Here is a 10514-nt window from a genome sequence, read left to right as displayed (position 1 = left end):
ATGATGTAGTTTCAAAGCAATATAAACTTATTAATATGCTAACAGTACATGTCACATAAAATACACGCTCACAGAGAGACATTTAAGGGATGAAATGAAAGTGTGGAAATCGTACCAGCTTTGTCCTGTGTCCCTTTGGTGTTGTGTTGGATACACTCCACTTTGAAGACCACTTCCCACTCCTATGTTCTAACAAAGACTTTTTTTGTAGAGGAATTTGTAAGCTGAAAGAGAGCGATGACCTAGTTATTCTCAACGGCGTGTCCCTTACCCTAAAGCACAAAAACCTGTTCCTGAAACGGGTGGAGGCCCACAGAGCACCCTGATTTAAGTGGAAAGAAAAACACACCAGTCTGGTGTACTCCAAAGCGCCATGCCCATTCTGCGGCAACCAAACACAATGGACAGGCCCTCTTTTTCCAGGCCTGAGAGCAGGCACCCTGCCTCTCCGCGGTCAGCGCACAGCTTGTTCTCGGTTCTCATGGGAACACCCACCGACGTGCCAATGCTTGTCGTCCCTACCCTACTTGGAACATCAGCACAGGCTAGCGTGTCCTTCATGTCAACGAGGGAGGCAGATGGATGCCAAGCTTGCAAGAGGAGCCAGGAGCTGCTTGTAGTACAAAGCAAAATGTGAGGTTCTACATGCCAGGAAGTGCGGTCCGAATCCGGGTTTAGCTGTGATGACCGTGCATCCCATGCTTGAACACACTCCCACTCTGGAATAGCGTGACTCTGCTAGTCTGCCTGGAAGTCCTCATGTCAGAACACGAGTCCTGATTGTAAGTAGATACAGAATAAGGCATCCTTGTAAGTACAGCATGGCTCACACAAGGTATTTGAGAACCCAGGACATCCAGGGAATCGAATGCATGATCCTGTTTGTATGTTTTGGTAAAGACTTAAGACAAGGGTTGGGGATTTAGCTCAGTGGTAGAGCACTTGCCTAGCAAGCACTAGGCCCTGAGTTTGGTCCTAAGCTCCGGAGGGGGTGGCGGGGGCGGCGGGGGGGAGACTTGAAACAAAAATTAGGGGTCTTTGAAGAGTTCCACTGACTAGTCACTTACCCAAGGTCTATTACATGGGTTTGTTCTGGCAGTAACCTCAGTGTGGCCAAGGAGAAACAGCAAGTTGTTGGTTCCTAGTAACTGTTCGTGGGGGGTTTGGGGGCAAGGTAGTTATATTTAGCCCTCTCTGCCTGCTGATAACATGGTCTGATATAAGAAGATGTGTATCGATACACAGTGTTGAGTAAAGCTAGCTGACAATAAAGTTGAGGCTTACTAAAATAACGTTTCCCCCAACATTTCGGAGCATCTTCTGCCTGCCTGATGCCTGTCCCATCAACCAGTAGCTCAGAGGGATGACTGAAGGTACCTGATTGGAAAGCTGCCTAGACATGTGTAACATTCTAATTTAAAGTTAATATGGGGTGGGTGTGGGAGAGGAAGAAGGAGAGGCGATTATAGTTCAAGGCTAGCCTAGACTATACAGAGAGACCCTGTCTCAGCAAATGTGGTAGTATGAATAAGATCGGCCCCCACAGGCTCATATGTTTGACTGCTTAGGGAGTGGCATTAGGAGGTGTGGCCTTGTTGGAGAAGGTATGACCTTGTTAGAGGAAGTGTGTCATTGAGGGTGGGCTTTGGGGTTTCAGAAGCCCAAGCCAGACAGAGTGTCTCTCTCTTTTCCTGCTGCTTGTGAATCTGAATGTAGAACTCTCAGCTCCTTCTCCAGCACCATGTCTGCCTGCATGCCGCCATGCTTCCCACCATGCTGATAATGGACTAAACCTCTGAAACTGTAAGCCACCCCATTAAATGCTTTCCTTTATAAGAGTTGCCGTGAGCCGGGCAGTGGTGGCTCATGCCTTTAATCCCAGCACTCCAGAGGCAGAGACAGGCGGATCTCTGTGAGTTCAAGGACAGCCTGGGCTACAGATTGAGCTCCAGGAAAGGCACCAAAGCTACACAGAGAAACCCTGTCTCGAAAAATCAAAAAACAAACAAACAAACAAAAACTTAGGTTTCCAAACACCCTAATTGTCGTGCTAGAAACCCCATCCAATGACTGAGGGATCTGGATGCAGAGATCCATGGTTAGGCCCCGGGTGGAGCTCCGGGAGTCCAATTAGCGAGAAAGAGGAGGGTTTATATGAGCGAGAATTGTTGAGACCAAGGTTGGATAAAGCACAGGGACAAATAGCCAAACGAATGGAAACACATGAACTATGAACCAATGGCTGAGGGGTCCCCAACTGGATCAGGCCCTCTGAATGGGTGAGACAGTTGATTGGCTTGATCTGTTTGGGAGGCATCCAGGCAGTGGGACCGGGTCCTGTGCTCATTGCATGAGTTGGCTGTTTGAAACCTGGGGCTTATGCAGGGTCGCTTGACTCAGCCTGGGAGGAGGGGACTGGACATGCCTGGACTGAGTCTACCAGGTTGATCTCAGTCCTCGGGGGAGGCTTTGCCCTGGAGGAGGTGGGAATGGGGGTGGGCTGGGGGGAAGGGGAGGGGAGCGGGAGGGGGGAGAACAAGTGAATCCGTGGCTGATATGTAGAACTGAATTGTATTGTAAAATAAAATTTAAAAAAAAAAAAAAGAGTTGCCATGGTCATGGTGTCTGCTCACAGCAATAAAACATTGACTAAGACAGCAAATAAAACACAAACAATTGATTAGTGTGCGATTTACATATAAACTGTCTGGGAGGTAGCATTAGAAAAGTCACCAGACAGTTCCTCGACGTATTAATGTCCACTTGGTGGTCACAGCACCTCCTGGCTCACTCCCTTGTTGCTGTGGTCTTATGCACAATTTCAGTGCGAGTTATCACATTTACATTTACAGTAGGAAGCTCTCTTAACACCTGATTGTCTTCAAAATTAAAAGAGTATATTGCCCACCCTAGAACTCCAGGTGGCCTGACAGGGGGTAGAAATAATAATTTGTCTGAAGCTTATGTTTGGAAGGGACACATTTTTCACATGTAGCTGAGCCAATAGCTGCCTATTGGACCTCAGGCATGGACTTGGTGAGGCCTCTCTTGGTCCTGAAATGTCTTTCTCATAGCCAACAACTGTTACCTTTAGTTACTCATTGCCAGGACTATCCTTTCCAGAAGTGTGATTGGTTCTTTCATGAGATGGACAGGCCCAGGCTGGACCAATGCCCAGGTGTGCACAGTGATGCCCTTCAAGAAACTGGAGAGTGAAACTGGAACATAAGTGATGGGGAGGTGAATGGGGTTGAACTGACCCTCCTGGGGGTGTTTCTGCACAAGCAGATCTGTGGGGAGCATCACATGGGAGTTTGGGCATGGTGGCGAATGTCTTTAACTGCAGCACTCAGGAAGCAGGAGCAGGGAGATCTTTGTGAGTTCAAAGCCAGCCTGGTCTATGTAGTGGGTTCCAGGACAGCTCGGGCTATGTAGAAAGACCCTGTCTCAAAAACAAACAAACAAAAAACCCTAAAAAAAGTAAATAAAAATAAAGTCATGTGTAAATGGTCAAAAATTTTATGCCGAGGACTGGGGATGTATCTCAGCAGTCCAGTACTTACCTAGTATCCACAAGGTCATGGGTTCAATCCTCAGCACACACAAAAGATGCAGACTGGTGCTATGGTCTTCTACTCCGACAAATTTGTCTCACATCTCCAGCATCTGTGCAGACCTTGGTGGACTCTGCTGCTGCTGTGGGAAACACTGCCACCTGCTGGACCTCTTTATAACGTCAGCAAACTCTGTTCCCAAAACACCAAAACACCAATCTTCCCCTCTGCCACGGAGTGACAGACACAAAGGACTCAATCTGGTTGGCTTTCAGTGTGGCTTCCAGGAGAATGTATACATATTCAGCTAGAAGTTAATTTCAACGTTGGAGATTACTGTTTTCTTGTTGTTTTTGATTTTTCAAGACAGGGTTTCTCTGTGTAGCCTTGGCTCTCCTGGAACTTTCTTTGTAGAACAGGCTGGGCCTTGAACTCACAGCCTCTGCCTCCCAAATGCTGGGATTAAAGGTATATGCCACCACCACCACCACCACCACCACCACCACCACCACCACCACCACCACCACCACCACCACCCCGGCAAGATTCCTGTATTAAATGAAAAGGTTAACTTCCTTCCTGAAATGGTATTTCTGTCTTACAGTTATATTGTCTCCACACAAATGAAAATAACGATGTAAAGGTTTGAAATCAGCACTTAGGAGGCAGAAGGAGCACAAGGTCAAGTCCAGCCTGGGCTATATAGCAAGACTATCTCAAAAAAAATAAAGACATGGGGCTGGAGAGATGGCTCGGGAGTTAAGACAGCCTGCGGCTCATACAGCAGCCCTGAATGCATTTCCTAGCACCCACATGGTGGCTCACAACTGCTTGTACTTCCACAGGATCCAACACCCTCTTCTGACCTCCCTGGGTATCTACATGCAGGGGCACATCATATAGGAAGACATACACATAAATAAAAATCAATAAATCTTTTTTTTTAAAGAAACAAGTGCACCCAACAAGACAACATTAGAGGCGATGAGTAAAATGCTTTCCTCGATTTCTCCTTGATGGCTATAGGACACGGGGCAAGCTTTAACTTAGCAGTAACGTCTACTCCGCATTTCTGTAAGGACTTAAAACACGTGGCATCTGAGTGCTTGATAAATTGCTGCTCTTATTCTTGACTTGGTTGTGCACACCTTTAATCCCAGCACTTGGGAGGCAGAGCCAGGTGGATCTCTGTGAGTTCGAGGCCAGCCTGGTCTACAGAGCGAGATCCAGGAAAGGCATAACCTGGTCTACACAGAGAAACCCTGTTTCAAAAAACAAAAACAAAAACAAACAAACAAAAAAAAAGAAAGCAAACAAACCAAAAATTCTCTGAAATCTAAAACATGGTAACATATTGACTCATTATGAACCCAAATAAGCCCCTTCGTTCTCCCTGATGGGGGTCCAGTCCTAAGAGAGGCACAGACAGTGGGGATATTAAGTCCCAGTCATACCCTGCCTGTTGTTATTCTAGAATAATCATGCTCCATCTCTCTTGGTTTCCTGAAAACAAACAAACAAAACAGAACAGAATAGCTGCACACCCTGTAGCATACACTAAGAACTCTGACCAGAATGTTCGTGCCTGGAAGACCCACAATGGGACAGCAGAAGAGAAAAATGCCTTCAGCACTTCCATTTCTGGTCTAAGAATTTGGGTTTAGTACTGATTAAAGCTCAAATGTGATTCTGCATCGGATGAGGGAAAGAAATATAGAGACAGAGCAGGTCAAACAGGAACTAGACTGGTCACTGGAATTGTGAGGGTGGGGGAGTGGGGAGGCCTGGGGAGTTCGATCTCTCTTTCAACCATGTGGGTCCCAACGATCACTCGGGTCAGATGTGGCAGCCGGGAGAGAGATGGACTTCTGTTAGCAAGCTCTGTGAACCAAACATCTGCCAAGAAGATGTCAAGTGAAGAGGAGGCTGGAGATGGGGAAAGCCGTGAGAAACGGAGAAGGAAGTTCTCCAGGAAGCGCCGCCCCCCCCCCCATTTCCTTTGCCCCCACTCTGTGCTGGACTTGAAGTGGGAACATGGATCATGATTGGAAAGGCAAACTCAGGCCTTCTGTGAGGTTCAGACAATGGAATATTCTGTTCCAGATGCAAGCTTGCACCCGAACATCTGGCCTTGATGTGAGAACATTCACACTCAACTTTCTCCTTTGTCTGCAGAGGCACAATTTATGCAGAACGCACAGTGGAAACAGGTGTTTTCAGATGCTGGCTGAAAATACGTTTCATTTTGGAGTATTCTGACTCTGGAAGCCATTGAAACAATGGCATCGGCCCAAATATAAACGAGGTCTGTGTAAAACAGAAAACAGGAGCGGTCTGATCACTACCCAAACAGCTGACTGTATTTTGTACGTTCATAAATGGGCATTGTTGACAGATTGAAGATGGCCCTCAAATTCAGCCAATCAGAGCTCAGCCGTACTCAAGGCAGGGAATCTGTTCGGTGAGGGTCCTGTCTGCCTCTGCTTTATAAGAAAATTAGATCCATCTAGAAAGTGGATCACTAGTGTTTGGTAACAGCAATTAAATAAAACCTAGACAAAAACATTACAAGAGCAAAAAAAAAATGTAAACTGTATCATTCAAAACATGAGGCAGCTGGCAGCAGCAGGGTCTGGATGGATTGTAGGGTGTATGGTAGGCTTTGGGGGTCACAGTGAAAAAGGAAGTGGCTTTGGGTAGAGAGCATGGCTACCAGATCTTACAGCATGTGCTGTGTGCTGCATGTCCATGCTAAACTGAAACTCAAAGACACTCGAGCATAATCTGGGTCGGTTTCCTGTCTGCTATGGGTGGAGTTCTAGGGCATTCCAAGGTGATATAGTACATATATTTTTAACGACCCAGAGATCAGACAATTATACAAAGCGACAGACTTTTTTTAATATTAGTTTTAAAGACTTCAATTTTTTTAATGTTCAAACCATTCACTTTATTTTTATAATTATAACTTTTACTTTTTGACATTATTATATTCTTATATCATTTCCCCCTTCCTTTTCCTCCTTCCAAACCTACCCATTTACCCTCTCGCTCTCTTTCAAACTGATGGTTTTTTCCTTAATTTGTTGTTGACGGAAGTGTGTGTGTGTGTGTGTGTGTGTGTGTATTCTTAAATATATAAATACAAGGTGCTCAGCTATATAACGTTACTTGTATGTGTAAGTTTTCAGGGCTGACCATTTGGTAGTGGATAACCAGTCGGTGTGCTCTTCCCATGGGGAAGTCTACTTCTCCAATTCTCAGCGCTCCTTGGTTGCCTGTGGTTCTTCATTTAGTACTGAGGCCTCCTGCGCTCCCCCCCATTCCATGTCAGCGTGTCTATTGGTATTGTCCTCGTTCAGATCATGTTTTGGGAGCCATGTTGATGAGACTTCATGGGTGTCGCTTCTCTGACACTTGCGGGAGACACAGTCTCGCGGCAAACTCCCTGATCCTCCGACAGCCTTTCTGTCTCCCCTTCCGCCATGTTCCCTGAGCCTTGGGTGCAGGGTACAGACTTCAGTTTTAAATAGCCGTCTTAGATTCACAGTAAAACCGAGTAGAAAACAGAGAGTCCCCACGTGCCCCCGGCCCAGCAAGCACAGCTTCTCCTTCACCCACATGCTCCACCAGAGAGGTAGATGCGTTAATTACAGTCCGTGGACCTCAAACACGCGACCTTATCACTAATGTCCACAGTGTACACTGGTGTTTATTTATTTAGCATGTGGGCATGGGCCACAGCTCCAGTGTGGAGATCAGAGGACAACTTTCAGGAGTCAGCTTTCTCCTTCCTCCACGTGAGCCCCCCGGGACTGATCAGGCCATCAGGCTTGGCTGACGGCTCCCTGATGTCATATGGCTTTTGACAAAATTGCACACACATGTCCACCATCACAATACCATACAGAATAGTTTGGAGGCTTGTGTGGCAGTACACACCTATAATCCCCAGCACTCGGGAGGTAGAGGCAGGAGGTTAGGAGTTCAAGGCCAGCCTTGGCTACATAGCAAGTTTGAGGCCAGCCTGGGCTACATGAGACTCTCTCAAAATAAGCAACATAACAAAACCGAAAAAAGCAAGCAAACAACAAAAAATAACAAAACCAGGCTGGTGATGGTGGTGCATACCTTTAATCCCAGCACTCAGGAGGCAGAGGCAGGCGGATCTCTGAGTTTGAGGCCAGCCTGGTCTACAGAGTGAGTTCTAGGACAGCCAAGGCTACACAGAGAAACTCTGTCAAAAGACCAAAAATAAATTAACAAATGATGACAAAAGCAAGCCAGAACCTTCCTTGCCTGAAAACCCTTTGTGCTCTTTGCTTCTCGCCCCTCCTTAATGGCCTTTCTTATTGTCTTTAGATTGAGTTTGGGGACTGGACCTAGGCTGGCCTCCTACTCATCATGCTCCTGCCTCTGAATGAGCTGTCACACCTACTTCCTCCATGTCTTTTCATTCCTCACAGCGCATTTATTTTATTGCAGAGCAATATTCCACGATACAGATCGCACCACAGTTTATCAGTTTGACTTTCGTTATTTTGTCTTTTTTTTTTTTTTTTCCTGGAGCTGAGGACCGAACCCAGGGCCTTGTGCTTGCTAGGCAAGCACTCTACCACTGAGCCAAATCCCCAACCCCCAGTTTGACTTTCACTGCAGTATTTTCAAATGAAAGTATTTTGGAGGAATGGACGCTGGCTCTAGACCTGATGAGCTTCGCGGCTCCTTGTAGTATTGTGAGGTGCCAGGGAAAGTCTTGATCCTTTTTTAAAAGATAGTTTTATTCATTCTTTGAGAATTTCACACAATGTATTTTGGTCATATCTACTCCTAACTCCTCCCCTAACTCATCCCAGATCCATCTCTCACCCCACTAACCCCCTAACTTCATGTCCTTTTTAAAAACAACCCATCAAGTCTAATTTGTACTGTCCATGTGCTCCTGGGCGTGGGCATCCCCTGGGGCATGATGGACAAGAATTTCACTACGTATCCCTAAGTCTTCATCCTCTTGTCCCAGACTCTCTCCTGAGTGCTAGGATTACAGGTGTGTGCCACCACACCCAACTAAATGACCGGTTTTTAAACTACCACAATTAAAAACATTCGATGTCAGTGAAAACGTAGATAAATAAGATGTCCCTAGATAGACCCACGCATAGGTAGTCACCTGACTTCCAGCCAAGGTTCTATGCCAGGCATTGGGACGAAATACGATCAACACACAGGGCTGATCCCCTGAGTATTCACACGTTCCCTATAAAACTCCGAATGCAAAAAACAAGGCCAGATCAATCACAGACCTAAAGGTAAAAAGTGAAATAATATGACTTCTAAAAGGTAACACAAACCGTCTTCATGAGCTTGGAAGAGCCATACACAAAAAGTACTAGCCATTAAAGACGAAAAATATTGCATAGTTCATTAAAATGTATAACTTCTGTTAATCACCAAGTGGTGGTGGCATAAACCTTTAACCCCAGCACTTGAAAAACCAAAATAAATAAATAGATAAATAATTTTTTGTTGTTGTTGTTAACAGAGGTTTTTTGTTTATTTGTTTGTTTGGTTGGTTGGTTGGTTTTTCCAGACAGGGTTTCTCTGTGTAGTCCTGGCTGTCCTGGAACTCCCCCTCTAGACCAAGCTGGCCTCAAACTCAGAGATCCATCTGCCTCTGATTCCTCCCAAGTGCTGGGATTAAAGATGTACACCACCCATGCCCAGCTTGTTTGTTTCCTTTCTTTTCTCTTCTTTCTTCCTTCCTTCCTTCCTTCCTTCCTTCCTTTCTTTCTTTCTTTCTTTCTTTCTTTCTTTCTTTCTTTCTTTCTTTCTTTCTTTCTATCCTTTTTTTAAAGACAAGGTCTCATTGTATGTCCCAGGCACTCCTCAAATTCTCTGTCTTTTTTTTTTTTTTTTTTTTTTTTTTTTTGGTGGTAGTGGTGGTGGGGTGGGGTGGTGTTGAGACAGAGTTTCTCTGTGTAACCCTGTCTGCCTGGAACTTGCTCTATGGACCAGGCTGGCCTCAAACTCACAGAGTTCCACCTGCCTCTGCCTCCCTAGTGCTGGAATTAAAGGTGTGCACCACCACCACCAGGTCAAAAATACGTTTAAGAGAAGGAATGGAAATCTACCAGATGTAAGACTACAGCTGCATGAAAGTAGTTAACATACAAAGAAATGTACAAACACTTTCTTCAAGTCAGTAAGAAAAAGACAACCTGTCCAAAAGAACAAAAGCCATGACTTAGACAGGGGACATTTCAAGATAGAATGTCAAAGTGTCCAGTGAGTCCATAAAAAAAGTGTTCAGTAGCATTAGTAACCAGGGACAAGCAAATTAACCACAAGGAATATCACTGCACCATACCAGAATGGCCAAGGGAACAGGGCAGACAACCAGGCGTTGCCAAGTGTTTGGAGCAGTTGAAAGTCTCACAAACTACTTGCGGTGGGAGGGCATGTCAAAGTATAGGACCGCTTTAGAAAACTGTTTGGCAGCATGTGTTGATGCTTTATATATGGCACTTATGACCCAGCAATTCTATTCCTAGGTACATACTCAATAGAAATGTACACAGAGGTTAACCAAAGGACGTGTTCACAACCACTCTTTGTTGTTCTTGTTTGGTTTTTGAGACAGGGTTTCTCTGTGTAGCCCTGGCCATCCTGGAACTCACTCTGTAGATCAGGCTGGCCTCAAACTCACAGAGATCCACTTGCCTCTGCCTCCCGAGTGCTGGGATTTGTGTGTATGGGTGCTTTGCCTGCATGTCTGTTTATGTGCCACATCTGTGCCTGGTGCCCTTGGAGGCCAGAAGAGGGCATCAGACCTCCTGAAACTGGAGTTAACAGATGGTTGTAAACTGCCATTCGGGTGTTGGGACTTGAACCCAGGTCCTATGGTGGAGCAGCCAGTGCTCTTAACTATTGAACCATCTCTCCGGTCTCCGGGGTTCAATG

The sequence above is a fragment of the Peromyscus californicus genome, unplaced genomic scaffold (assembly GCF_007827085.1).
Source record: "Peromyscus californicus insignis strain IS unplaced genomic scaffold, ASM782708v3 Scaffold_15__1_contigs__length_86483966, whole genome shotgun sequence".
Taxonomy (NCBI): domain Eukaryota; kingdom Metazoa; phylum Chordata; class Mammalia; order Rodentia; family Cricetidae; genus Peromyscus; species Peromyscus californicus.
Note: the sequence above shows the minus strand (reverse complement) of the source record.